General features: G+C 41.0%; 1 long non-coding RNA gene across 2 annotated transcripts in view; it reads right to left on the bottom strand.

Annotated features, from left to right (window-relative positions):
• Positions 1 to 14,984, bottom strand: part of LOC132428485 (uncharacterized) — a 253,274-nt gene that overhangs the window by 157,255 nt on the left and 81,035 nt on the right. The gene's annotated exons all lie outside the window — the stretch shown is intronic.

Below are 14,984 nucleotides of genomic sequence, written 5' to 3'. Positions count from 1 at the left end.
CAATGGAAATATAAATTGGTACATTAAAAGCATCAGGCCATCTTGAATTTATTTTTTTCTCAGAGCCTGTGGTAGCCAGCTTCCAAGATGGCCTCCTGGGGCTGGTGTAGCCCTATGGCCACACTGAACCTGGTCCATCTGTATGACCAATGGAGGTGTGGGTGTGTCACTTCTGATACTAAGCCTAAAACACATTGGGAATTTTGTCTGGATGGTGCCCCCTTCTTCTCTCTCCCCCCTCATCATTCAGTTTGAGAGAAGTCAGCTGCTGTGTTGTAAACTGCTCTGTGAAGTCCACATGGCAGAGAACTGAGCCCACCTGCCAGTCACCATGTGAAGGAGTCATCTTGGACAGCCTCCAGCCCTGCTCAAGCCTTTAGATGCCCCCAGCCCTGGCTGTCATCTGACTGCAACCTCAGGAGAGACCCTGGGACAGAACCACCTAGCCAGTCTGCTTTCAGGTTCCTATCTCACAGTTTCCGAGTATCTCACCTTTGTTCTGGAATAATATTTTTATGCAGCAGAACATAACTAATACAGAGCCACTCCTCCCATAAAAACAAACAAACAAACAAAAACCTTAATGATGAAATGAAGCATCTCAGCTAAATACTTTCCAGTAAAAAAATTGTTTAAGGACTTCCCTGGTGGCGCAGTGGTTGAGAGTCCGCCTGCCGATGCAGGGGACACAGGTTCATGCCCCGGTCCGGGAAGATCCCACATGCCGCAGAGCGGCTGGGCCCGTGAGCCATGGCCGCTGAGCCCGCGCGTCCGGAGCCTGTGCTCCGCAGCGGGAGAGGCCGCAACAGTGAGAGGTCCGCGTACCGCAAAAAAAAAAAAAAAAAAAAAAATTGTTTAAGTAGAAACCATACTCAGTGCCTTCAGTCAATTAATTCTCTCTGTTCATTCTCAGAGAAGACACTTATAAATTGATCCTTATCTAAGATAAACAACAGAAAATGAGATCACATTAATGTCAAGGCCCGAATTGTGATGTTTCTGGACATGCTTAGGAACTCACGTCTTGAGTTCTTCAAATCTCCCTGTGATTCGTGGAGTGTCCATGGTGGTCTCAAGTGTGCTTGGAAATGGGTTCACTCATGTTTTCAGCTCTGGCTTCCTGGTCAAGCAATCCAGAGTTGTGATTCAGTGATCTCCTGTTGGGCCCAGGGATCTGCATTAAAAGAAGTACTCCTGGAGATTCTGAAGAAAGGCATCCTTTTTTTTTTTTTTAACATCTTTATTGGAGTATAATTGCTTTACAGTGGTGTGTTAGTTTCTGCTGTATAACAGTGAATCAGCTATATGTATACATATATCCCCATATCCCCTCCCTCTTGCATCTCCCTCCCACCCTCCCTATCCCACCCCTCTAGGTGGTCACAAAGCAACAAGCTGATCTCCCTGTGCTATGCAGCTGCTTCCCACTAGCTATCTATTTTACATTTGGTAGTGTATATATGTCCATGCCACTCTCTCACTTCTTCCCAGCTTACCCTTCCCTCTCCCCATGTCCTCAAGTCTGTTCTCTACATCTGCATCTTTATTCCTGTCCTGCCCCTAGGTTCTTCAGAACCTTTTTTTTTTTTTTTACATTCCATATATTTGTGTTAGCATACGGTATTTGTTTTTCTCTTTCTGACTTACTTCACTCTGTATGACAGACTCTAGGTCCATCCACCTCACTACAAATAACTCAATTTCCTTTCTTTTTATGGTTGAGTAATATTCCACTGTATATATGTGTCACATCTTCTTTATCCATTCATCTGTTGATGGACATTTAGGTTGCTTCCATGTCCTGGCTATTGTAAATAGTGCTGAAATGAACATTGTGGTACATGACTCTTTTTGAATTATGGTTTTCTCAGTAGTGGGATTGCTGGGTCATATGGTAGTTCTATTTTTAGTTTTTTAAGGAACCTCCATACTGTTCTTCATAGTGGCTGTATCAATTTACATTCCCACCAACAGTGCAAGAGGGTTCCCTTTTCTCCACACCCTCTCCAGCATTTATTGTTTGTAGATTTTTTAATCATGGCCATTCTGACTGGTGTGAGATGATACCTCATTGTAATTTTGATTTGCATTTCTCTAATGATTAGTGATGTTGAGCATCCTTTCATGTGTTTGTTGGCCATCTGTATGTCTTCTTTGGAGAAATGTCTATTTAGGTCTTCTGCCCATTTTTGGATTGGGTTGTTTTTTTTTTTCATATTGAGCTGCTTGAGCTGCTTGTATATTTTGGAGATTGATCCTTTGTCAGTTGCTTCATTTGAAAATATTTTTTCCCATTCTGAGGGTTGTGTTTTCATCTTGTTTATGTTTTCCTTTGCTGTGCAAAATCTTTTAAGCTTCATTAGGTCCCATTTATTTATTTTTGTTTTTATTTCCCTTTCTCTAGGAGGTGGGTCAGAAAGGATTTTGCTGTGATTTATGTCAAAGAGTGTTCTTCCTCTAAGAGTTTTATAGTGTCTGGCCTTACATTTAGGTCTTTAATCCATTTTGAGCTTATTTTTGTGTATGGTGTTAGGGAGTGATCTAATCTCATACTTTTACATGTACCTGTCCAGTTTTCCCAGCACCACTTATTGAAGAGGTGCTGTCCTTTCTCCACTGTACATTCCTGCCTCCTTTATCAAAGATAAGGTGACCATATGTGCATAGGTTTATCTCTGGACTTTCTATCCTGTTCCACTGATCTGTATTTCTGTTTTTGTGCGAGTACCATACTTTCTTGATTACTGTAGCTTTGTAGTATAGTCTGAAGTCAGGGAGTCTGATTCCTCCAGCTCTGTTTTTCTTTCTCAAGATTGCTTTGGCTATTCGTGTGGTCTTTTGTGTTTCCATAGAAATTTTAAGATTTTTTGTTCTAGTTCTGTGAAAAATGCCATTGGTAGTTTGATAGAGATTGCATTGAATCTGTAGATGGCTTTGGGTAGTATAGTCACTTTCACAATGTTGATTCTTCAATCCAAGAACATGGTATATCTCTCCATCTGCTTGTATCATTTTTAATTTCTGTCATCAGTGTCTTATAGTTTTCTGCATACAGTTCTTTTGTCTCCTTAGGTAGGTTTATTCCTAGATATTTTATTCTTTTGGTTGCAATGGTAAATGGGAGTGTTTCCTTAATTTCTCTTTCAGATTTTTCATCATTAGTGTATAGGAATGCAAGAGATTTCTGTGCATTAAATTTGTATCCTGCTACTTTGCCAAATTCATTGATTAACTCTAGTAGTTTTCTGGTAGCATCTCTGGTAGGATTCTCTATGTATAGCATCACATCATCTGCAAACAGTGACAGTTTTACTTCTTTTCTGATTTGAATTCCTTTTTCTTCTCTGATTGCTGTGGTTAAAACTTCCAAAACTATGCTGAATAATAGTGGCGAGAGTGGGAAACCTTGTCTTCTTCCTGATCTTAGTGGAAATGGTTTCGGTTTTTCACCATTGAGAACGATGTTGGCTGTGGGTTTGTCATATATGGCCTCTATTATGTTGAGGTAAGTTCCCACTGTGCCTACTTTCTGGAGGGTTTTGATTGTAAATAGGTGTTGAATTTTGTCAAAAGCTTTTTCTGCATCTATTGAGATGATCATATGGTTTTTATCTTTCAATTTGTGAATATGGTTTATCACATTGATTGATTTGCATACATTGAAGAATCCATGCATTCCTGGGATAAACCCCAATTGATCATGGTGTAGGATCCTTTTAATGTGCTGTTGGATTCTGTTTGCTAGTATTTTGTTGAGAATTTCTGCATCTATGTTCATCAGTGATATGGGCCTGTAGTTTTCTTTTTTTGTGACATCTTTGTCTGGTTTTGGTATCAGTGATGAGTTTTGGAGTGTTCCTCCTTCTGCTATATTTTGGAAGAGTTTGAGAAGGATAAGTGTTAGCTCTTGTCTAAATGTTTGATAGAATTCACCAGTGAAACCATCTGGTCTGGGGCTTTTGTTTGTTGGAAGATTTTTAATCACAGTTTCAATTTCAGTGCTTGTGATTGGTCTGTTTATATTTTCTCTTTCTTCCTGTTTCAGTCTTGGAAGGTTGTACTTTTCTAAGAATTTGTCCATTTCTTCCAGGTTGTTCATTTTATTGGCATATAGTTGGTTGTAGTAATCTCTCATGACCCTTTGTACTTCTGCAGTGTCAGTTGTTACTTCTCCTTTTCGTTTGTAATTCTGTTGATTTGAGTCTTTTTCCTTTTTTTCTTGATGAGTCTGGCTAATGGTTTATCAATTTTGTTTATCTTCTCAAAGAACCAGCTTTCAGTTTTATTGATCTTTGTTATCATTTCCTTCATTTCTTTTTCATTTATTTCTGATCTGATCTTTATGATTTCTTTCCTTCTGCTAACTTTGGGGTATTTTTTGTTCTTCTTTCTCTAATTGCTTTAGGTGTAAGGTTAGGTTGTTTATTTGAGATTTTTCTTGTTTCTTGAGGTAGGATTGTATTGCTATAAATTTCTCTCTTAGAACTGCTTTTGCTGCATCCCATAGGTTTTGGGTCATCATGTTTTCATTGTCATTTGTTTCTAGGTATTTTTTGACTTCCTTTTTGATTTCTTCAGTGATCTCTTGGTTATTTAGTAATGTATTGTTTAGCCTCTATGTGTTTGTAATTTTTACAGTTTTTTTTCCTGTAATTGATATCTAGTCTTATAGTGTTGTGGTCGTAAAAGATACTTGATTCAATAAGGGATCCATTTTTTAACACAGTGTGAAAAAAATCTTGCATTAGGAGCACTGCCCTGAGATCCAGCAGAAATCAGTTGTTCTGCTCCCACTTGCTGTAACTACTTGAATAGAATTGAGCAGTACTCTACATTCAGTGAGAACTCTTCACTGGTTAAGTAGAATATCACTTATAATGGCCAGGGGGCACTGTGGTTCAAGTTAAGTGTCCTTTTGATTCTAGTGTGGCAAACCACAGTGATTTATGAGGCTCTTGCTACAGTAAAAGACCACTCTTGAAGGGGACACTATTCCTTCCTCCTTATCTGCTGCCCCAGTGTTATAGAGCCAGATTGTTGAAGTTAGCTCGGGATTCAGCACAGAGTGTTGCACAAAGAAGTCATTCAATAAATAAGTATTGAATGGAATCCTTGTGGTGCTATACTACCAGTTATATCAATTGATTAGTTTAATTGGAGTTTAATTGGAAGATAAATTTATTTGGCTTTGTAGTCATGACTAAGAAGTCATTCCAAGACTTGGGTTCCCATCCAATGTAGCTCTACTCCAGGTAACTCAGGACTAGGAGTTTGGGGAAGTTTGTGCCCTTATGTGTATTTTCCAGATACAGCTTTGTCTACACACAATTCACTTATGGTAGCTTATCAAAAATCACATTCCATCAACATTCGTAGAGTCAGACTAGGGTTTGGGTGAAGTTCATATGAAGAGGAAATTTATTAGGACTCCATGTTTTGAGTAATTGTATGGGGATTAGACAGGTACTGTTATTAATGGCCAAGTGTTAGAGAATAGTGTTGGTAGGGTTTCTTTTTACCTTGGGCAATACTTATTAGTGTTCTTAAAGTAATGTGGACTGACTTACACAGGTCACATGATAATTATCCCTTACTCCTAATCAGGAAATATATATTGCTTCACTCTTGATGGCTCTAAAAAGTCTGTAGGTCATGGATGATAGTGCCTTGTCTTCCAGGGTCACAATAATACAGAATTATTAACTTTTATTTTCTTTCCCAAGTCAGGAACCTGTGAGAGTGATGTCACTCAGATAAACTCTGACTTGGGCTTCCCAAGAACCCATTTGGAAAAATGCTAGCCTACAAAAACTAAGAATGAATTATAAAAAGCAGTTTGATGAAAAAAGGATGGTTTTAATCTATTTAAAAAAAGAGTTTAGGGCTTCCCTGGTGGCGCAGTGGTTGAGAGTCCGCCTGCTGATGCAGGGGACGTGGGTTCGTGCCCTGGTCCGGGAAGATCCCACATGCCATGGAGCGGCTGGGCCCGTGAGCCATGGCTGCTGAGCCTGCGCGTTAGGAGCCTGTGCTCTGCAACAGGAGAGGCCACAACAGTGAGAGGCCCGCGTACCGCAAAAAAAAAAAAAAAAAAAAGAGTTTAATAAACTTTCACCATATTCTCCTATTTGCTATGAATTTTAAACCACATACATTTATTACCTACTTTAAATCATTGTTAATAAAGAAATATAATTATAGAGATGTTATTTATAGAGTATTTGCTTTTAGGAGTAAATGCTCAGAATTATGCAACTGTAGAAATAAAAACTTTTTATTGAGCCTAGTATGAGAATTAGGTATTATGCTATTCTAAGTTCTTCCTATGCCATCTAGTGGGAGACTCAAATGGTTTTATCTGAGTTTTGTGTAGATTATTTACCATCAATTTTTCCAACTTTTCATTTGTAGCAAATCAACTACATTATACCTGGTAAATGGTACATTTAACAAATTATTGGTTGAAAATAAAACTAAAGCAGTTAAAACAAAGTGTAAAGACTGCCTTATGCTGCAAATAACTTTATGACAGGATATGTTCACGTTTCCAGCTCACATCACTAATGACACCAGTGGGAGAGTCCACGGTTACAATATAGGTCATTACTGCTATTGGTAGATCATTATATTATGGTATGATGACACATCCTGATTTCTTCAGCCAAGAATATCCTAAGGACAGAATTCCTTGACTTAATAGACTATAATGTCTTTTCACAAGCTATTTCCTGTCCTTCCTCTCCTCTGCCTTTCCCCCTTCCCTGCACGATGAATTCTGATTCAACTTTCAAAAGTCCTCTAATATCATGTCCTTTGTGAAACTTGCCTTTTGTCATAGTCTGCTTGCATACAACACACAGACACACAGATGAAAAGACACACCCACAGGACTAATTGGTCACTCCTTGTTGCATCCAGAGTAACTTGTTCTCACACTTCTGCTACCTCATTAACTATTATGGTTTTCACAGGTAGAGCAGTTTGACGACAAGGATTGTGTCTTCTTCATCTTTGGATTAGACACCATGAGTGAATGAATGAATGAACAAAAGTCTTTATATAGTCAATACTACTGCTCATTTCTCTCACTTGGTTGGTTACAGAACCACTCATATTCAATTCTCAGTGACTGGGCTAGAAACAGAGAATTATAGAGTATATGAGAAAGGAAGAGACAAGGGCATGGATGGGAGAATAGGAAGTGATGGATCAGCAGAAATAGCTTTTCAAGGGATATTTAATGAGCTTCCCCTTTCTTTACCTTCTCCCTTCACCCTCAATCTTCTTCTTCCCTATGATTGAAGGGACAAACTATCTCACAGCTGGGGATTTGGCTTAGTTCCACTTATACATGCTTATGGATGGCAGTGATGATCACAGAGGACTCAAGTGCTAATAATGGTAGTCAGAAGTGAAGGAACAAACTACAGGACTTCTCCTAAAACATAATATGTATTCACATGCAAAGCCTGTCTTTTGGGACCAGCTCCAGGTATCTGACCTTTCTAGGGGTTCTCTTTTACTGTCCCCAGGTAGACACAGGGCTCCTCCCATGACCATGTTCCAAATGAAATAGCCACCCCTCTTGGGGCCCATGGGGAAAACTATCATAGGCTGACCACTCCAGGCTGACAAAGCAGCTTCATCTCCAAGCCCTAAAGCATTAGTAGTGTGGTCTAATCCTGTTAGAGAATCATTGTTCCATCTGCGTTGAGTATCTGTGATTGGACTGCAAACCTCCTAAGATTAAGGGCCGTATCTAATGCTTCCCGATTGAACTCGTACAACAGTGAAGCAAAGGTCTTAAAGTAAAACCCTGATATATACTCTCTTTGGTTAACTGATAAATAAATGACCAACTATCATATCTTTTTCCCCATTTTTTCACATCTACTCATCTCTCTCTTTCATTCATATTACTTCTCTTTCCTGTACCATGTCCCTCTTTCACAGGGCATTATTTTTCAAAGGTCCTAGTTACTCAGCTCTGTCAGAGGCACCATGGCAAGTGAAGCCCAGTGCAGAATGAGATAGACAGAGTCCTACCCTGAGACACTGTGACACTGAGTAGACCCACATTCAGAGGACCCAGAGGGGAAGGGAAGCAATAAACATAAATCCTGTCAGAGCTGTTATGGTCATAAAGTGTGCTGTAACCATGCTCCAACTCAAGGTCAGCCCAGAACTAACAGAAACCCTATGATTAGCACCATCACCTTATTTCCCAACTGCAGACATGAAAAACACAATCCTTCTCTATCTGTCCTCCAGCATGATAAGAATGAGCAAAGTAAATCAAACCCATGTGAGGTTAAAATTGCCATTTTTCATGTTTACAAGTTTCTTTTTATCAAGTTGTCAGTTGTTCAGGCTGAGAGAGTATAGGCCAAGTTTTTCTTTTAGCGTCAACACATGAAATATACGTGGGGTCTTTAGAGTATGGATGAGACCACAAGTGATAATGTGGTCTAAGGGCCACAGCTGGATTGTTCAGAGTGAACTGAGTTGACTAAGAGAACTGTAAGCAGAGGAGATTTTTGAAAGTTCTGGTCTCCATCTGAAAAAATGGAATCTGTTTTTTCAGTGAGTTCAAGCTGCAAACCACACAATCCTTGGTTTTGCTCTATTGGTACACCCAACATCCAATCCATCCACATACCTTGCTGGTTTCAGAGAAAATTCTTCCAAAATATACCTAGTATCTCCACTTTACACCACTCCGATGCCGCCAACCAAATCTAAGTCATCATCAGTTCCATTAGGACTACTTAACTGGTCTCCCTGCTCTCACCTTTGCTGCCACCCCCTAGCACTTCCAAGCTATTCTCCATACAGCAGCCAACATGATCCTGGCAAAGCGTAAGTCATGTGACTTGCATTGTTTAAGGTAACAGTGGCTACTGTAACAAGGAAACCCCCAAATCTGAGTAACATGCGTTTTATTTCTAGCTCACCTAATAGTCCCATATAAGAGCTCCTTGTCAGTGCCAGGCGGGGACAGGGCAAAGCACAATTATCTTCAATACATGAAGTTAACATCCATCTAGCTGGTAGAAGGGGGAAGAGAGAATGAAGCAGGTACATCTACTCCTTTGATATTTTTGCCCAAGAGTGATGCATAAATTGCTCCTGCTCCCATTCCAATGACAAGAATTCATCCATGGCCTCTCTCTCTCTCTTTTTTTTTTTTTTTTTCGGTACGTGGGCCTCTCACTGTTGTGGCCTCTCCCGTTGCGGAGCACAGGCTCCGGATGCGCAGGCTCAGCGGCCATGGCTCACGGGCCCAGCCGCTCCGCGGCATGTGGGATCTTCCCGGACCGGGGCACGAACCCGCGACCCCTGCATCGGCAGGCGGACTCTTAACCACTGCGCCACCAGGGAAGCCCCATGGCCTCTCTTGATGCAGAGAGATGCTCTGTCTGGGCAGCTGCTTCCCTGCAGCAACTCCACAACGCTACAGCTCTTTAGTGGGCAGCTGCCATCTGTTAAAATGTAAGGCAGGGATTATTACTCATCTCTTCTTACAACTGACCTGGAGCTTCCTGTTTAACTAAGTGAAATATCCAAAGCCTCTGGATCCCCATGATCTGGCCCTCTCCGTCTCTCTGGTCTCCTTGTGCTCCAGCCTCACTGGCCTTCATTCTGGTCCTTGCTTATTCCCATCTCAGCAGTTGCTGTTCTCTCTGCTTAGAATATTCCTTCACTAGATCTTCATAAAACAGGCTGCTTTTCATCATTTAAGCAGATATGAAGTGGGACCCAGGAATCTGCACTTTAACAGGCACCCCCAGGTGACCCTGATGCAGCTGGTCAATGGCCCATGTTTTGAGAAGCACTCGCACAGTGGTTAAGAATACAGATTCCAAGATAGAGACACCTGAATTCAAACACTGCTGAGACCCTTACCAATCTATAACCTTGGGCAATTTACTTGCCCTCTCTAGTTGAGAATGGCAGCTTCTAGGGATGGAAGCGGTGCAAGGGGAAGGGGAACAAAGTTGTAAAGAGACTCAAAGCCCTAGATGTGGTTAAGAGATGGATGTCTCAGGTAAAATGTGTGTTCAAGGAACACTAACATGAAAGGGAGAGATGGAGAAGCAGTGAAAAGGTGTCAAAGGGTAAACTTTGATTCCTCGATGCTCATTTGCTAGTAGCTGGGAGCCATTCTTTTATCCACAGGTACCACCTGCACATATGCTCATTCTCTCTTGTGCATATACTTTCCACGTGCTTCCATACAAATTCCCTTTGACTCTCCATACCAAAGCCACCCACATCCCTACATTATAAACTGACATCTGACCTAGTTTGAGTATAATTAAAATTCCACGCAGGTAAAGTGGATCCCGGTCTTGTGGGGGCTAAAGCTGATATTATTTGGTTGATCCTTTTTAAGAAAAAGAATATAAAATTACAAATAGAAAGTTAGGTACAAAATTGAATATTTATAGGATAAGAAAAGGATTCCTGACAAATTACAGGAGGCTTGGAAGTCCAGATCCCTTTTTTCTGACTTCTCTTTCCACTTAGAACATTCTCAACCCCCAGTGCTCACAGAGATGCAGGCAGGAAAGAGGTCTCAAGCTTTGGCTTCAATTACTTCATAGAAAGCCTGCCTTTCTGTCTAGGCGTTTCTCTTCTCCAAGATGGGGAAACTAATACTTAACTAAAATGAAGGACTTCTACATGCATGTCCTCCTTTCTATAAAATTACTATGTGCCCTTTCCTTGAAGGTGGAGGGCACTAAACACTGACCGTCAGGAAAATCCCTGCAGAGAGCTGTAACCTTGGCAGGCATGCACTCATGGTGGTTAGCAGAGGGGTGAGGCCCTGAGCTCTTCCAAGACACATTGCTGCATTCCTAACAGTACAAATACTGCTCAAGCACCAGCCATACCTTAGAAAAGAATTTACTTTCTGTGGTTTCTTCCATTAGCCCCTCCAGACTCAGTCTCTCCTCAGCTCCACCCTGCTCTGTGCCCCAGGAGGCTAACCCATACAGATGTCAGCCTACTCCCTTCCTGCCCAGCTCATTGTCAGGTTTGGCAGTGGGAGGCAGCAGCAGAAGAGTGAGGCTGGGCTATTTCTTCCCCTGGCTCTCCTGCTGTGCATTGGCTGCAAACTTTCCTTTCAGGCAGTCCTCTCCATATAACCACCCTCTCCAGGGTCTGAAACAGCTCCATCCCTTGATCTTCAGGCCTGGGGTGGTAAAGGCTCCCATTACACAAGTCCTGGGGGACTGCACCATACCTTGCTAGTTTCTGTAAACCCTGCCCACACTTTTGTAAGCAGCTCCTTTATTAAACTCTCCTCAAATTACCCAGTTTGAGTGCTTGTCTGTTTCTGCTTGGACCCTGACTGATATCATGTTATAATTAATAAGGAGGAGAAAAGGCCTTCAGAAACTTTTGCTGGAGGCCCAGAATTAATAATAGGTAAGGAGAAGTAAAAAGCAGTAGCTGACACTGAACACAACAGCCAATGGAATGTGACAAAGTGACAGTCATCACAAGCATGTCTGTCTTCCTTTCCTCCTGGCGGGGGGTGGGGGTGGGGTGCTGGGAAAGTAGTCCCCGGGGAAGAAGATCAGAGCGCAGCATCACGGCTGTTAGGACCTGAATTCACTGTCCACAAACCACATGTTCCTCCAGTCAGAAAGGACATTTTAAGATAAAAGAAACCATTCTATTATTAGTTAGTCAGGTTATTGAATATCCTCTGCTTGAATACTTGCAAAGATGGGAAACATTACTTTATAATAGCCTATTCTGTTACAGGGGCACATCTAATTGGCAGAACATTACCTTCAGCAAGATCTGCTTCTCTCTAACTTTCCATGGGTCTATTTCTTTCTTTTGAACAATTTAGAGCCAAGTGTGATCTTCCTTCCATTGGCAGATGTTCGAGGAGAGCTGCCATGTCACCTTAACTCCCTAGGTGGAGGCACCATTGACACATTTTTCACCACACTGGTGTCTTGAATGACCTCCAGTTCATCAATGCTCCTATGAGGGCCCAGTGTCCAAAAATGGCCATAACACTCTAGGAAGACTTTTGCTTGAAATAACCATACAACACTCAACCAGGTTTTTCTCATCAATCCTCCCCCACCCCTCAAAACATTTTTTCTCTTACTTCTGAAACACATTTAAAATTAATCCTCTCTCTTCACACCCATAGCTGCTACCTCATTTAACTATACTAAAATTATCTTCATCTCTCACATCATTTCCTATTTCAAATGCCCCTTTTATAGCTACCCATGGTTTTTTCCGTCAGATTCAAGTTTTTTGATTTTATTGTTACCGCCTGACCCCAATCATTATTTTTACTGCTTCCTGATTTTCTTGTTCTCCTTTCTCCTCCACAACTTTGTTCCCTGTCAGCCCCACTGAATATACTACTGGTTTTACACTGAACTTTGTTTGAAATGTTCAGCCCATTTTCATCCTTTCCTCTTTTAGAAATCCCCTTTATATAACCACCTCATGTTTAAAATTTAAAGGAAACACACACACACACATACACTTGAAATCCCAATGATCTTTTCTCCTTCAAAGTTCATTAACATCCCGTTTTAGCACTTTGATCTCATTCTCTGAGTTAAATACTAATGTCAAGGATAAACTGTTAGAACCAAAATCATGTCTTAGAATGTTTCATGAAAATTCCAAGCCCTTTATATTGATAATTATGTAAAACCTATAGAACTTGAAGTAACATTGAAATAACACTTGAAATAATATTGGTTGACAATCATTTCACTGAAAGATGTAATATAATAATTCAAACTACATATAAAGTTCTCATTAGAATATTTGTCACACAGGAATCACTTAGCTTTACTTCTCACTGTGAGGGAAGCCCACAGTTCAGGTCCCTGAGCTTTGATGAAAATCTGCTCCATGCCCTTGTTTTAAAGGATGGGATTGAGTTAAATACACACTTGCTGCTATCTATACCTGTGCAGATCTCTGGACACAAACCAAGTTTTAAAAAAATCTGAATATAGATACAAAGCTGATCTACAATATCGCAATGTTTGTCTACCACAATTCCTTCAGTTATATTTATACAAAATTTTTATTGAAACAGCTCAAAGTCCTCCACAGATATTATCTTTAGAATCCTCATAATATTCTCTTTAAACAAGTAGAAACCAGAAGGGATTATATTGCCTCTTTCTTGAAGAATAGTCTTTTAAGTGGAGGCAGCAAGGCCTTACCCCTGGGGTCATTCCTCTTGACAGGTGGATGGCTTGCCTTAGGTCAAGGTCACACATTAAGGTACTAGTGTGCCAAGAAAATAATTCTAGTTTCATGACCCACCCATGAGATCTGGCTGACTTCCATGTGTACAAAGTCAGCCCTAAGACGCTGCAGAGTAGGATGTTTGCTAAGGCTCTGTCTACAAAACTCACTAAGTTTTCTATTAAAACATTTCTGGAAGGTGAATCAAAACATACAAGTAGTATGCGAATGCTAGTCACAGAGCTATGACCCCTCAGGTTCCATCCTTCCTTGACATCATAATAAAAGACCAGGTTGGCCAGCACATTGTCATGGATTTGCTCCCCTTGTCCCAACCTGCCATTCAGTTTCTGCCCCAGACCCTGGCCTCATTCTTGATGTTTCTAACAGGCAAATAGCCTGCTGCTGCCCCTCTCCTGGAATTGAAAAGTCAGTAAATTTGCACACTGATAGTTCTCTTTAATCTCACAAAGTAGTGGGGTTTGGAAACAGTCATAATAGGCAGTGACTTAACTGAGAAGCAGGCTTCCGCACCTACCCTAATACCACTGTGGGAAGGTAAAGCTACCTCTCTAGGATCTTCTGCCAGGGGTTTCTCTGTATTTGTCAAGATCACAGGTACCCGAGGAGGGGCCCTTTCTTTTCTGAGTCACCTGACACACTTCTTCCTTCTACCAGTGTTTTAGTGCCTTGAAGCTAAGTCTTCCTCTTCTTCCTTCCTGCTCTGTTTCCCCCCAGATTTCCAGGAAGTATCCTGTCTTCCTTGATCCTTCTACCCTCTCTGCTCTAGATTTCTGAATATGTTCCCTCATCTTACCATTCCATTAACCTTGGACTTAGCCTTTCCTTGGACTACCAATGTTTGCCCAGAATGGGTCTGAATTTGCTTTTCTCTTATTAGGACTTGCTCTCTGAAAGCTAACCTTCTCCATGGATACTGTGGCCAGCATTCTCATTTCCCCCAAGTTCCTGTTAGTTTCTTACCAATCCCCTCTTTTTCCTGACTTCTTCTTTCTCCTTGCTCCCCAAATGCCCTGCAGCAAATGCCATAAAAGGGTATTCTACTCCTTGCTGGTGGCCAGAAATGACATTGCTTTCCTTATTTATTTATTTATTTATTATTGAAGTATAGCTGATTTACAATGTTGTGTTAACTTCTACCGCACAGCAGGGTGATTCAGCCATATGTATATATACATTCTTTTTTATATTCTTTTCCATTATGGTTCATCACAGGACACTGAATATAGTTCCCTGTGCTATACTGTAGGACCTTGTTGCCCATTCATTCCATACATAATAGTTTGCATCTACCCAAAACTCCCAATCCATACCTCCTCCACCTCTCCTCCCCCTTGGCAACCACACGTCTGTTCTCTATGTCTGTGAGTCTGTTTCTGTTTCGTAGATAGGTTCATTTGTGTCATAGTTTAGATTCCATATATAAGTGATATCATACGGTATTTGTCTTTCTCTTTCTGACTTACTTCACTTAGTATGATAATCTCTAAGTCCATTCATGTTGCTGCAAATGGACATTACCTTCCTTTCCATAGAATTTCTTTCCTTCCAGACAGAGTCACCCCAAACTATGTACAGTGGGCTGTTCATACACTGCAAGTGGTTCTTCCTAACCAGAAGTATGTTAAAGAACCATGGCAGGGCCAGACCTTCTGCCTCTGAATGAGATTCATAATTCAGCACTCTCATTACTGACTTGTTGACCTCTGTCACCC

Source organism: Delphinus delphis, chromosome 7 (assembly GCF_949987515.2).
Source record: "Delphinus delphis chromosome 7, mDelDel1.2, whole genome shotgun sequence".
Taxonomy (NCBI): Eukaryota; Metazoa; Chordata; class Mammalia; order Artiodactyla; family Delphinidae; genus Delphinus; species Delphinus delphis.
The sequence above is the reverse complement of the archived record's forward strand: the minus strand, read 5'-3'. Positions and strand labels throughout refer to the sequence as shown.